Here is a 15,127-nt window from a genome sequence, read left to right as displayed (position 1 = left end):
TGGAGAGGCATGTTAGGGAAGAATTTCGGAGAATCTTGAGTGTGTCGGGCTGAGGAGTTTGGACTTTACTTTTTTTCTTTTCTTTTTTTTTTTTTTGTTTTTTTGAGACAGAGTTTTGCCCTTATTGCCCAGACTGGAGTGCAATGGCTCACTAGGCTCACTGCAACCTCTGCTTCCTGGGTTCAAGTGATTCTCCTGCCTCAGTTTCCTGAGTAGCTGGGATTTACAGGCATGCGCCACCCCAGCTGGCTAATTTTGTATTTTTAGTAGAGATGGGGTTTCTCCATGTTGGTCAGGCTGGTCTGTAGCACCCGACCTCAGGTGATCTGCCCGCCTTGGCCTCCCAAAGTGCTGGGATTATAGGTGTGAGACACCAAGGCTGGCCTGGACTTTACTCTTTAAGCAGTATAGTACATGAGACGTTATGTGAGCAAGGAATGAAGTCATCTGGTAGTAAGGTGGCAGGTGTATTTCAAACAAATCACCTGGATGTGGCAAGGTTGCCTTTTGCTGCTAAGAATAAAAGCCTGGCCATATTCCTCATTTTTTTCTCTCTACAATGTGTGTGATGAAACAGAAACTGTGACGAATCCTGTTCAAAGGCTCATTTCTACTCAAAAATCTTTGTAATTTGTTGTCTTTAAGAGAAAACTACTCCCCAAGTTATCCCCATTCTAGTACTCACCCAATAGTTTTTACTACTAATCTGTGATAGAACTCAGAGTACTAACCAAGCGATAATTCTCATGTAACCAATTGACTTCTACAGTTTGTGCACTATTCCCTATTCCCCTTATGTGGAATGCTCATTGTTCACTCTTCATATATATATTTTTTTAATTAAGAAATGGAGTCGGCTGGGCGTGGTGCCTCACACCTGTAATCCCAGCACTTTGGGAGGCCGAGGCAGGTGGATCACGAGGTCAGGAGATCGAGACCATCCTAGTCAACATGGCGAAACCCCGTCTCTACTAAAAATACAAAAAAAAATTAGCTGGGTGTGGTGGCACGCGCCTGTAGTCCCAGCTGTTCGGGAAGCTGAGGCAGGAGAATTGCTTGAACCCGGGAGGCAGAGGTTGTAGTGAGCCAATATCACGCCACTGCACTCCAGCCTGACGCCTGGCGACAGAGCAAGACTCTGTCTCAAAAAAAAAAAGAAAAGAAAAAAGAAATGGAGTCTTGCTCTGTCGCTCAGGTTCAAGCAATTCTCCTTGAACCTCCTGAGTAGCTGGGACTACAGGCGCACTCCGCCTCGCCAGGCTAATTTGTTGCATTTTGGTAGAGACCGGGTTTCACCATGTTGCCTGGGGCTGGTCTCAAACTCCTGAACTCAGGCAATCCGCCGGCCTCAGCCTCCGGAAGTGCTAGGACTACAAGTGTGAGCCACGGCACCCCGCTATTCTCCTTAAGTGTGATCCTTCCTGGGTCAGTTTTAGAAGCACTTTCTTCTTGAAACCTTCACATTTCTCTTCATGCTTAATGCTATTCTAGCACGTAGCAAGCCTTTTTTTTTTTTTTTTTTCCTCTAGGATAGCTGAATGTAATTTGAATAACAACAATCTCATTGAAATGGGATTCATCTTGAGCCATAAAGTGGATATTTAACGTGGCTCTTGAGTTTCACCAGAGATGATTTTGGTAATCCTGGAAATTGAATTAATCTTGGATAAATCAGGGCAAGTGAGAAATACACTGATACATGTTTATACCACATTCGTTATTTTCTTAGCACTTACCAAGAGCCCTCAAATAGAGGAGCCAGAGTTGTCTTCTTAACGTTCAATTTAGGTTGTTTGAATCCTTTGTCTGAAACCCTTTAATGACTTCCTGTAAATTGCAACAAAATATTAGATGGCCTTGGAGGCTTGAGCTCTGCCTGCTTCTCTACCAGAGTCCCTGTCTAGTGCTCTAAAATCATCTCCTAAACAGGTAAGAAATGAGACAAACCAACTCCCTTCTTGAGTACACGATTTTTTTTTTTTTTTTGAGACGGAGTTTCGTTGTTGTTACCCAGACTGGAGTGCAATGGCACGATCTCGGCTCACTGCAACCTCCGCCTTCTGGGTTCAGGCAATTCTCCTGCCTCAGCCTCCCAAGTAGCTGGGACTACAGGCACACACCACCATGCCCAGCTAATTTTTGTATTTTTTGTACTATCTTTGTTCTTATAGAAAGCAATCTTGAGTCTGAGACACAATGACTTTAATGTCTCTTAAAGTTTTGTTGTTTTCTTTTAACCGGGTAGGAAATTCTTACCTCTCCCTCTCTCATTCCCTTGTTCCCTTCCTTTTTCTCTTTCTTTGCTAAATTACCTTTTTGCTAGGCTTCTGAGATTTCTCCCCACTCTGTAATCATTTTTTGACTAGTGATAGGCCTATGATACATCTTTTTGAGCAAGTTTACCTTGCTATTTAAATTTCTTGAGATGACAACTACAATATCTTGTGATAGCTTTAAAAACTCTTGCTTTGGCTGGGCACTGTGCCTCGTGCCTGTAATCTCAGCAATTTGGGAGGCTGAGGCAGGTGTATCACCTGATGTCAGGAGTTCCAGACCATCCTGGCCAACATGGTGAAACCTCATCTCTACTTTAAAAAAATACAAAAATAGCTGGGCGTAGTGGTGGATGCCTGTAATCCCAGCTACTTGGGAGGCTGAGGCAGAGAGTTGCTTGAACCCAGTGGTGAAGGTTGCAGTGAGCCAAGACTGCGCCACTGCACCAATCCAGCCTGGGCGACAGAACAAGACTGTCTTAAAAAAAAAAATTCTTGCTTGCCTCCCCCTTATTTCTATCATTTCTTGATTCCTCTGTTGAACTAATTTAGAATGTGCATATTGGAAGTGTCATACCTTGAGAGTACTGAAAATTATTTATGTTGTTAGCAATTTATTTTGGCCCAGAAGGAACTACTAAAGTTATTACGTCTTGGTTCCATATGCTACATAATAAATAAATTTTATGTTCCAAAAGAATTTTTAAATTATGTTTGTGGGTTATGCTACCAGCAATGTAATATTAGCTTTTCTCCCAGCTCAGTTTTCTCCATGAGAAGTATTCACTCAGAAGATACAATTTTGACCTCTTCTGTCTCCATAACTCCAGAGATAAATGTCATGTGTCTTTCTATTCATAGGCAATCTAGATCCCTTTTAATTCCAGAGCTATTCATTCCTAATTCAGAACGTAAGTTGTTTTGGGTAGTGGACATCTATCAGCTCTGACTTCTATTTCTCTTTTTGATTTTGCCTAGTCACGGTAAAGATGCTTGCTCCAAAAATCAACCTTTACTTCTTTTGCTTCCAGAGCTTAGACATACAATATAGAGATACCATATGCAATGGTACTAAAATTTAGTGCTTAGTCACCAGTAGCTCATTTAAAAAGGGCTATCACTTCTTCAGCCTTCGTGCTTTCTATTGGATGAGGCTCAGGTTATTAAGTGCTCTGAGACAAACTGATCTCCTTCCGTATCAGCCTCCAATTAGAACCTTCTTCTTACACCAGCATATCATATCTATGGTGCATCTATTTTTTTTTTGAGACAGAGTCTTACTCTGTCACCCAGGCTGGAGTGCAATAGCGTGTGCTCTTGGCTTACCACAACCTCCGTCTCCTGAGTTCAAGCAATTCTCCTGTCTCAGCCTCCCAAGTAGCTGGTATTACAGGTGTGTGCCACCAAGCCCAGCTAATTTTTGTATTTTTAAGTAGAGACGGGGTTTCACCATGTTGGTCAGGCTGGTCTTGAACCCCTGACCTTGTGATCTGCCCACCTCAGCCTTCCAAAGTGCCGGGATTACAAGCATGAGCCACCACGCCTGGCTTCTATTTTTAAAATATATGTTTTCAGATATGCTCATCACTATAACAGAAGTTATTAGTCATCATGTCTATCATCATAAAAAGTGTTTATATTATAGCATGATAAGGCATGGAACAATTGATTATAAAATAAATATGGTAAAAACTTAAGGTAGGTGGTCAGAAACCAGGGGAATCAATAAAAACAAAGGGGCAGATGGAAAGGACAAAGAGTGGGAAATCAAATGATCTTCCTGGAAAGTTCTATTAATCCATTCTCACACTGCTATAAAGAAACACCTGAAAGTGAGTAATTTACAAAGAAAAGAGGTTTAATTGGCTCATAGTTCTGCAGGCTTTATAGGAAGCATAGTGGCTTCTTCTGGGGAGGCCTCAGGCAACTTACAATAATGGTGGAAGGTGAGGGACAGCTGGTGTGGCTTACATGGTGGGAGCAGGAGGAAGAAGAGAGATCTTAGGAGAACACTATCAGGAGACAGCACCAAAGTGGTGGATCCATTCATGAAGGATCCACCTCCATGATCCAATCACCTGCACCAGGCCATACCTCCAACATTGGGGATTACAGTTTGACGTGAGATTTGTGTGGGGACACAAATCCAAACCATGTAAAAAGTGAAACATCAGAGCAGGAGAGGATGTTTTGTGTTCACAGAATTGTCCAACTGGAGAAGAGGAAATACATAAAGCATTATGTCATTCAAAATTGTGTATATTTTGAGCACATTTATGGAAATACTAAATATTTCTGCTCATAAATTTTTCTATTATGTTCTTTATACATAAGAATATTGTCAGCTGGGTGCAGTGGCTCATGCCTGTACTCTCATCACTTTGGGAGGCCAAGGCTGGCGGATTGCCTGAGGTCAGGAGTTTGAGACCAGTGTGGTTAACACGGTGAAACCCCATCTCTATTAAAAATACAAAAATTAGCCAGGCATGGTGGCACATGCCTGCAGTCCCAGCTACTCAGGAGGCTGAGGTAGGAGACTTGCTTGAACCCAGGAGGCGGAGGTTGCAGTGAAGCAAGATCATGCCACTGTACTCTAGCCTGGGCGATACAGTGAAACTCTGTCTCAAGAAAAAAAAAAGAATATTGTCCTGGCAGAGCCCTGCAGGACCCTTGGTAGGCTTACCAAGTACAGTAGAATTTCAGCATGGGATTTGTAGTTAGGAAAAATAAAGCCCAGACGGGGAGAGATAAAAGGTGTGAATCAAGGACCTTCCTTTCTTTCTTTTACTTCCTTTTTTTCCAGAATCTAACACAGAAGGTATATAATTCACCATTTCATTGTGGAATAAGGTTTTCATTCTTGTTCTGGAAAATGGCAAAAGCAATCATTCTTCAGTTAGATCTAAATGATTGAATTGCAAAGTGAACTACCTTGGTGGCTAATTCATCTTCCCTTACCCCAGCACCCTCTTTTCCCAAGATCAAGCCATGTTCTTTTGTAAGGAACTGTATCCACTAACAAGTAGCTTGGAAATTAAGAGGTCCAATGTGTCTTCCAAGTCCTTATTTGCTTTCTTTCTTTCTTTTTTTTTTTTTTTTTGAAATGGAGTCTCACTCTGTCACCTAGGTTGGAGTACAGTGGCATGATCTCGGCTCACTGCAACCTCTGCCTTCCAGGTTCAAGCAATTCTTCTGCCTCAGCCTCCCAAGTAGCTGAGACTACAGGCATGTGCCACCATGCCCAGCTAATTTTTGTATTTTATTAGAGATGGGGTGTCACCATATTGACCAGGCTGGTCTCGAACTTCTGTCCTTGTGATCTGCCCCCCTCAGCCTCCCAAAGTGCTGGGATTACAGACGTGAACCACCATGCCCAGCCCCAGGTTCTTGTTTCTATTTAGTATCACGATGTCTTTTGCTGCTACCTCACTGATCTATATGGAGGGGTCTGCAAAAATGAAGGGAATGGCAGAACAATGTTATACATGGGGGAAGGCTTCAGTCGATTTTAAGTTATTCAGGAAATAGTTTTCTAGCTAATGGGTTGTCAAACTCTTTACATCAGAGGCTTTTATCTGGTTGACAGCTTTTAGGTGAGCTCTGTACTGACCAGCAATGGAAAGGTAATGGATGCTACAAGGACCTGCTTTAAAACCAACATCAACCTCCAGCAGTGTATCTGAGTGGTTTGATTTATGCCCATGACATACCCAAGTCTGGAGAAAGTAAGTTCAAAGGAGGACAAAAATGTATGTTAACCAAGTAATCAAGGAAAAAAACCCAACAGAATTCAAGCTATACATTTTCTGGATTTACTATGACTTCCACATACACAGAAAACAAAACAAGGCAGAATTATGGTCAATTTAGTTGATCGGTTAAAGAAACTATTTTTTCATGTAGTTAATTTTCTAATCTTTATTTTAGCAGACAATATATGAGTAATTTACTAATCATTTCTGCTATTTATAAAGTTTATGGTAAATATTTGATGTTTTATATATTCATATATTACTTTTTGGCACTTACTAAAAAGTCACCAGTTGGCTAATGATGTCTGCCAGAAAATCTTCCATATTTTTATGACATTACTTAATAAAAGTAAAATAGATATTTATGTGTGACTTTACCAATCAAAAGCATGATATCAAATGAGTATATTCAGGAAATGAGTTAAGCTACTTAAGAGAGAAGATACTTATTTAATGCCAGTAATTAATTCAGTACACACAAAATGACTAAATTGCACAACTATTTACAATATTCTCAGCTAGTTGCCTAAGCTGAGAATTCCAGATGCCCCCTTCTACTTACATAAATCCTATCCAATATTCTGAATATACCCCAGATAGCAATCAGTCACAAGTCTTTGATTTATTTCAAATATATCCCTTCCTCTGGAACCCAACTGCTGTAGCCTTAGTTAAATCCTCATAATTTTTACCTGGCTAATATTATACCTACGTGGTCTTTAGGTGCTCCAGCTCCAGCATTCCCATGATTAAGCTTTGTCAATGTTTCCTCATGGAATGTCTGACATTATGTACAATCTGCCTATACATTTTCACTGAAACAATTATATTTTGCTACAAGAATGCAAACTTATGTATGGGAACCATGTTACATCACAATAAATGTATTGAATGAATTTTTAAAAATACATCAAAATCAAGGGTAGTTTATTCCAAGAATAAAAGGATGGTTCAATGAGTAAATCTGTAACATAATTAATTCTATTAATTGATTAAAAAGAATAATGTGATTAATATCCAGTATGTTGAAAGGGGATTTTGTGATATTTTAAACACATTCTTAATTTAAGAAAAACTTTTAATGACATAAGTACAGGTGAATAGCTCCTTAAATATCCATTTGTCTATTCACTTACCCCAAAGCCAGGATCATGCTTAGTGGGAAATACTGGAGCTTGCTTATTGAAGTCAAGAGCAGAGCAAAGATATCATTGATTACAATTTTGATTTAATATTTTTCTGGTGATTTAGCCAATGTAATGAGATAAAGAGAATAAAAAACAAGAGGCTTAAAAATTGGGAAAAGAGGAACTAAATTTTACATTATTTGAAAGGAAACTATTACCTATGTGGCAAATCCAGGCATATCAACTGAAAAGCCATTATAATTAGTAAAAGAATTCGGTAAAGGACTGGTACAAAATTAGTATACCAAAATCAATAGCTTTCACATGCACACACACCAACAACGACTAGTTGGAAGAAACAATAGAAGAAAAGATCTATTGACATTAATAGCAAAAGATAAAATAACCAGGAATAACCAGGGAGTAGTAAGATGAATATAAAACAAACTTGAAGATGCAACCGAGAGGCAGTAAAAGAGGCTTAAACAAACAGTAGCATACCCTATCCTTGAATAGTGAAACAAGAACCCATAGGTATTACTTCTCCTTAAGTTATCCATAAATTTAATGTGAGACCAATGAAAATACGAACAGAAATTTTGGGGATCTGGTCAAGTTAATTCTAAAGTACATAGGAAAAAAAACCATGTAACTATAAGTTTTTAAAAAGAAAGCAAAAATAAGAGTGTTAAAGAGGTATCTAGCCCATTCAGATTTGAAAACATACCATAAAGCTACAATAATAAAAAGTGAGGTACTAGAGTATGGAAAGCCTGCCAGATCAAAAGACCAGACCAGAAAGTCAAAAATAAATACTAATAGAGACGAAATGTAGTATATCATACAGATGGCTTTTAAAATAGCAGGTAAGAGATGGGTTATCCAATAAATGAAGCCAAGGGACCTAGTTAGATACCTACACAAATAGATGCCTGAGTAAATAAAGCTGCATCCCTACCTGTAATCACACTCAAAAATAAATAATGGGTAGATTAAAAACCTAAATATAGAAAATGAAAGCAGTAGGTAAACATGGAAATTTTTTTTTTGCTGTATGACATAAACCCAGGTGATGAAATAAAATACATAAATTTGTCAACAAAAAAATTCCAAATAGAAACGAAAACAGAAAAAAGTTTGAACAAATTGAGCAAAAATATATGAAACTCATAATTCAAAGAGCCAATTGTCTTCATGTATGAAGAATTCCTAAAGGAAATTTTAAAATCTCCCAAACTCAACAGAAATCAAAGGCTAAAACTGTTCTCGGATTAATACAAATGACTCTTAAATTTATAGAAAGATGTTCACCCATAATAAGAAATTTAAATTAAAACCATGAGGTGTCATTTCAGCCACCAGATTGGCACAGAACAGAAAGTTGGATAACACCTTGTGTCGGTGAAGATGTGAGGAAACTGGCATTCTCATACATTGCTAGTAGGAATGTAAATGTGACTCACATCTATATAGGGCAACATCTATCCACATTTAAGTCAAATATCCTTTCACCAGCAAATCTAAGATCATCCCACAGAAATATTCATGTATGTGATGTATGTGCAAAGATATTTGTTTTACATTGTTTGCAACAACAAAAGATTTAAAAAAAACCTAAATACTCATTGATAGAGACTGGTTGAGTTACAATCTATCCATATGGTGGAATACTCTGTAGCTGTGTAAAAGGAGGAAGCAACTCTATTTGTGCTGAAATAATTTCTAAGAAATACTGTTCAGGAGGGGACTCAAGATGGCGCTGTGAGAACAACCCAGGATTGGAGCCCGCGTTGAATTCGCAAACGGTGAGTCAGCGCTGCTTTTCCAGACTGATCTTTGTTGCCCACAGAACGGGGAAACTCCCAAGTATAAAAAGACACGGGACGCCAGGCAGTAGGTCTGCCTGGCGAAGCCGGCAGCCGGGGCGGCGGCAGCCGGCCCTACCCAGCAATCCCCACAGGGCGCGCTTGTCCGGGTGCCTTGTTGAACCGGCAACCTGAGACTTGAGAGGGCTGGACTTGAGACTGAACGAGACTTGCACAGTAGCCCAGCCCAGGGGATTGCAGGGACAGATCGCTTGGGATACCCAGTGGGACAAACAAAACCGCGATTTCAAACTATCCCGGGCAGACGGTCCGAGACGCTCTGTGGGGGAGGGGCGTCCACCACTACGGAGGCAACCTGCCCCAACTGATATACACGCCCACTGCTGAGGCAGCCAGCCGTTGCCGAGGCAACCCGTCCCAACTGAGATACACGCCCACTGCTGACGCAGCCAGCCGTTGCCGAGGCAACCCACCCCAACTGAGATACACGCCCACTGCTGACGCAGCCTGCCGTTGCTCAGGCAACACGCTACAACGAAGAGACTCTGCCGCAGGGCGTGGCGGAGACCACAGCAGAGCCGGCAGGAACAGCGCGAATCACACAACAGCAGGGCGGAGCCTCAGCAGCCAAACAGTGGCTAGTCTGCCTTTAAGCTGGGCAGGACACCTGATCGGACATCCAAAAACAAAGCCCAAACCCCTCAACACAGAGCATTTGAGAAAAAAAAAAGGGTTGTTTAATGAGCTGTGTTGCAGCAGAATCAAACATAGCAGCCTAACAGCCCTGAATGAACAACAGAGTGCACAGCTCAGCAATTAAACCCCTATAAAGTACAAACTGTCTCCTCAAGCAGCTCCCTGACCCCTCTATATCCAAAAGACTGTCATTAGGCAGGCATCATCCTGGGACAAAGAGAGCAGAAAAAGAAACTGGTAGCATCCCTCGCTGTGCCACGGCTACTAGAGGTGCACCCCAGACAAGCAGGGTCTGGAGCGGACCTCAACAGTCGTACAGCGAAGGGGCTAGACAGGTAGAAGGAAAACCAAGCAACAGAAATACTTCATCATCAACATTCTGGGTGTCCACTCAGAGACCCAAACGAAAAGTCAGCAACTACGCAGACGACCAGCGGACAAATACACAAAGATGGGAAGAAACCAGCGCAAAAAGGAGGAAAACACCCGAAACCAGAACACATCGCCTCCTAGAAAGGACCAAAACTCCTCACCAGCAAGGGAACAAAGCTGGACGGAGAATGACTGTGACGAAATGACGGAATTAGACTTCAGAAGATGGATAATGAGAAACTTTTGTGAGCTAAAAGATCATGTATTAAATCAATGCAAAGAAACTAAGAACCTTGAAAAAAGATTTGAAAAAAGATTCGAGGAAATGATAACAAGAATGGATACCTTAGAGAGGAATATGAATGAATTAAAGGAGCTGAAAAACACAATACGAGAACTTCGCGAAGCTAACGCAAGTTTCAATAGCCGAATTGACCAAGCAGAAGAAAGAATATCTGAAGTCGAAGACCAACTCAATGAAATAAAACGAGAAACCAAGATCAGAGAAAAAAGCGCAAAAAGGAATGAACAAAGTCTCCAAGAAATGTGGGACTATGTGAAAAGACCTAACCTACGTTTGATAGGTGTACCAGAAGGGGACGAAGAGAATGAATCCCAGCTGGAAAATACTCTTCAGGACATCATCCAGGAAAATTTCCCCCACCTAGCAAGACAAGCCAACACTCAATTGCAGGAAATACAGAGAACACCACAAAGATATTCCGCAAGAAGAGCAACCCCAAGGCACATAATCGTCAGATTCAACAGGGTTGAAATAAAGGAGAGAATACTAAGGGCAGCCAGAGAGAAAGGTCGGGTCACCCACAAAGGGAAGCCCATCAGACTCACAGCAGATCTCTCGGCAGAAACACTACAAGCCAGAAGAGAGTGGGGGCCAATATTCAACATTCTTAAAGAAAAGAACTTTCAACCCAGAATTTCATATCCAGCCAAACTGAGCTTCAGAAGTGAAGGAAGAATAAAATCCTTTGCGAACAAGCAAGTACTCAGAGATTTTGTCACCACCAGGCCTGCTTTACAAGAGCTCCTAAAAGAGGCACTACACATAGAAAGGATCAATCAGTACCAGCCATTCCAAAATCACACTGAATGCTAAAGAGCTTCAACATAATGAAGAATCTACAACAACTAACAGGCAAAACAGCCACTTAGCATCAAAATGGCAGTATCAAATTCACACATAACAATATTAACCCTAAATGTAAATGGACTAAATGCACCAATCAAAAGACACAGACTGGCAAATTGGATAAAAATCCAAAACCCATCAGTGTGCTGTATCCAGGAAACCCATCTCACATGCAAGGATACACAAAGGCTCAAAATAAAGGGATGGAGGAAGATCTACCAAGCTAATGGAAAGCAAAAAAAAGCAGGAGTTGCAATTCTCATCTCTGATAAAATAGACTTTAAAGCAACAAAGATCAAAAGAGACAAAGAAGGCCATTACATAATGGTAAAAGGATCGATACAACAAGAAGAGCTAACAATCCTAAACGTATATGGACCCAACACAGGAGCACCCAGATACATAAGGCAAGTTCTTAATGACTTACAGAAGGACTTAGACTCCCACACAATAATAGTGGGAGACTTTAACACTCCACTGTCAATACTAGACAGATCAACCAGACAGAAAATCAACAAGGATACCCAGGGCTTGAACTCAGACCTGGAGCAAGCAAACCTGGTGGACATTTACAGAACTCTCCACCCCAAATCCACAGAATACACATTCTTCTCAGCACCACATCACACCTACTCTAAAATTGACCACATAATTGGAAGTAAAGCACTGCTCAACAAATGCAAAACAACTGAAATCATAACAAACAGCCTCTCAGACCATAGTGCAATCAAGTTAGAACTCAGAATACAGAAACCGACGCAGAACCGCACAGCTTCATGGAAACTGAACAACTGGCTCTTGAATGTTGACTGGGTAAACAACGAAATGAAGGCAGAAATAAAGAAGTTCTTCGAAACCAATGAGAATGAAGACACAACGTGCCAGAACCTCTGGGACACATTTAAAGCAGTCTCTAGAGGAAAGTATATAGCAATAAGTGCCCATATGAGGAGAATGGAGAGATCCAAAATTGACACCCTATCGTCAAAATTGAAAGAGCTAGAGGAGCAAGATCAAAAAAACTCAAAACCCAGCAGAAGACAAGAAATTACTAAGATCAGAGCTGAGCTGAAGGAGATTGAGACACGAAAAACCCTTCAAAAAATCAATAAATCCAAGAGCTGGTTTTTTGAAAAGATCAACAAAATAGACAGACCACTAGCCAGATTGATTAAAAATAAAAGAGAGAACAACCAAATAGATGCAATAAAAAATGATAAAGGGGAAATCACCACAGATTCCACAGAAATTCAAACCATCATCAGAGAATATTACAAACAACTCTATGCGCATAAACTAGTAAACCTGGAAGAAATGGATAAATTCCTGGACTCCTGTGTCCTCCCAAGCCTAAACCAGGAGGAAGCTGAAACTATGAATAGACCAATAACAAGGTCTGAAGTTGAGGCAGCAATTAAGAGCCTACCTCACAAAAAAAGCCCAGGTCCAGATGGGTTCACAGCCGAATTCTACCAGACACACAAGGAGGAGCTGGTACCATTCCTTCTAAAACTATTTCAAACAATCCAAAAAGAGGGAATCCTTCCCAAATCATTTTATGAGACCAACATCATCCTGATACCAAAACCCGGCAGAGACCCAACGAGAAAAGAAAACTTCAGGCCAATATCCATGATGAACATAGATGCAAAAATCTTCAATAAAATATTGGCAAGCCGATTGCAACAGCAAATCAAAAAACTTATTCATCATGATCAAGTAGGATTCATCCCGGGGATGCAAGGCTGGTTCAACATACGCAAGTCTATCAACGTAATTCACCACATAAACAGAACCAAAAACAAAAACCACATGATTATCTCAATTGACGCAGAGAAGGCATTTGACAAAATTCAACAGCCCTTTATGCTAAAAACCCTCAATAAACTCGGTATCGATGGAACGTATCTCAAAGTAATAAAAGCTATTTATGACAAACCAACAGCCAATATCATACTGAATGGGCAAAAACTGCAAGCAGTCCCTTTGAAATCTGGTACTAGACAAGGATGCCCTCTCTCACCACTCCTATTCAATATAGTACTGGAAGTTCTAGCCAGAGCAATCAGGCAAGAAAAAGAAATAAAGGGTATTCAAATAGGAAAGGTGGAAGCCAAATTGTCTCTATTTGCAGACGACATGATAGTATACCTAGAAGACCCCATCGCCTCAGCCCAAAAACTCCTGAAACTGATAAACAACTTCAGCAAAGTCTCAGGATATAAAATCAATGTGCAAAAATCACAAGCATTCGTCTACACCAATAACAGACTTAAAGAAAGCCAAATCAAGAGCGAACTGCCATTCGCAATTGCTACAAAAAGAATAAAATACCTTGGAATACAACTCACAAGGAACGTAAGGGACCTCTTCAAGGAGAACTACAAACCACTGCTCAACGAAATCAGAGAGGACACAAACAGATGGAGAAACATTCCATGTTCATGGTTAGGAAGAATTAATATCGTGAAAATGGCTATACTGCCCAAAGTAATTTACAGAATCAACGCTATCCCCATCAAGCTACCATTGACTTTCTTCACAGAACTGGAAAAAACCACCATGAACTTCATATGGAACCAAAAGAGAGCCCGCATAGCCAAGTCAATTCTAAGCAAAAAGAACACAGCAGGGGGCATCACACTACCAGATTTCAAACTATACTACAAGGCTACAGTAATCAAAACAGCATGGTACTGGTACCAAAACAGAGATATAGACCAATGGAACAAAACAGAGGCACCGGAGGCAACACAACATACATACAACTATACAATCTTTGATAAACCTGACAAAAACAAGCAATGGGGCAAGGATTCCATGTTTAACAAATGGTGTTGGGAAAACTGGCTAGCCATGTGCAGAAAGCAGAAACTGGACCCCTTCCTGACACCTTACACTAAAATTAACTCCAGATGGATTAAAGACTTAAACATAAGACCTGGCACCATAAAAACCCTAGAAGGAAATCTAGGCAAAACTATCCAGGACATAGGAGTAGGCAAGGACTTCATGAACAAAACACCAAGAGCATTGGCAACAAAAGCCAAAATAGACAAATGGGACCTAATGAAACTCCACAGCTTCTGCACGGCAAAAGAAACAGTCACTAGAGTGGATCGGCAACCAACAGAATGGGAAAAAATTTTCGCAGTCTACCCATCTGACAAAGGGCTGATATCCAGAATTTACAAACAACTCAAGCAGATTTACAGGAAAAAAACAAACAAGCCCATTCAAAAGTGGGCAAAGGATATGAACAGATACTTTACGAAAGAAGACATATATGAGGCCAACAATCATATGAAAAAATGCTCATCGTCACTGGTCATCAGAGAGATGCAAATCAAAACCACATTGAGATACCATCTCACGCCAGTTAGAATGGCGATCATTAAAAAATCTGGAGACAACAGATGCTGGAGAGGATGTGGAGAAAAAGGAACACTTTTACACTGTTGGTGGGAGTGTAAATTAGTTCAACCATTGTGGAAGACGGTGTGGCGATTCCTCAAGGCCTTAGAAATAGAAATTCCATTTGACCCAGCAATCCCATTACTGGGTATATATCCAAAAGACTATAAATCGTTCTACTATAAGGACACATGTACACGAATGTTCATTGCAGCACTGTTTACAATAGCAAAGACCTGGAACCAACCCAAATGCCCATTGATGATAGACTGGATTGGAAAAATGTGGCACATATACACCATGGAATATTATGCAGCAATCAGAAATGATGAGTTTGTGTCGTTTGTAGGGACATGGATGAATCTGGAAAACATCATCCTCAGCAAACTGACACAAGAACAGAAAATGAAACACCGCATATTCTCACTCATAGGTGGGTGATGAAAAATGAGAACACATGGACACAGGGAGGGGAGTACTAAACACTGGGGTCTATTGGGGGGAAAAGGGGAGGGCC

General features: G+C 40.7%; 1 protein-coding gene across 10 annotated transcripts in view; it reads right to left on the bottom strand.

Annotated features, from left to right (window-relative positions):
• The window catches only part of RNF17 (ring finger protein 17), a 157,988-nt gene that overhangs the window by 106,141 nt on the left and 36,720 nt on the right, over positions 1–15,127 (bottom strand). For 8 of the 10 annotated variants that reach the window (XM_078375187.1, XM_078375188.1, XM_078375192.1 and 5 more), the window contains one exon: positions 1,737–1,827. The exons of the other annotated variants lie outside the window; for them this stretch is intronic. The gene's annotated coding sequence lies outside the window, so the exon portion shown is untranslated. The remainder of the gene's footprint in view (positions 1–1,736; positions 1,828–15,127) is intronic. 10 annotated transcript variants of the gene reach the window in all.

Source organism: Callithrix jacchus, chromosome 5 (assembly GCF_049354715.1).
Source record: "Callithrix jacchus isolate 240 chromosome 5, calJac240_pri, whole genome shotgun sequence".
Classification (NCBI taxonomy): domain Eukaryota; kingdom Metazoa; phylum Chordata; class Mammalia; order Primates; family Cebidae; genus Callithrix; species Callithrix jacchus.
Note: the sequence above shows the minus strand (reverse complement) of the source record. Positions and strands in the feature narration are given on the sequence as shown.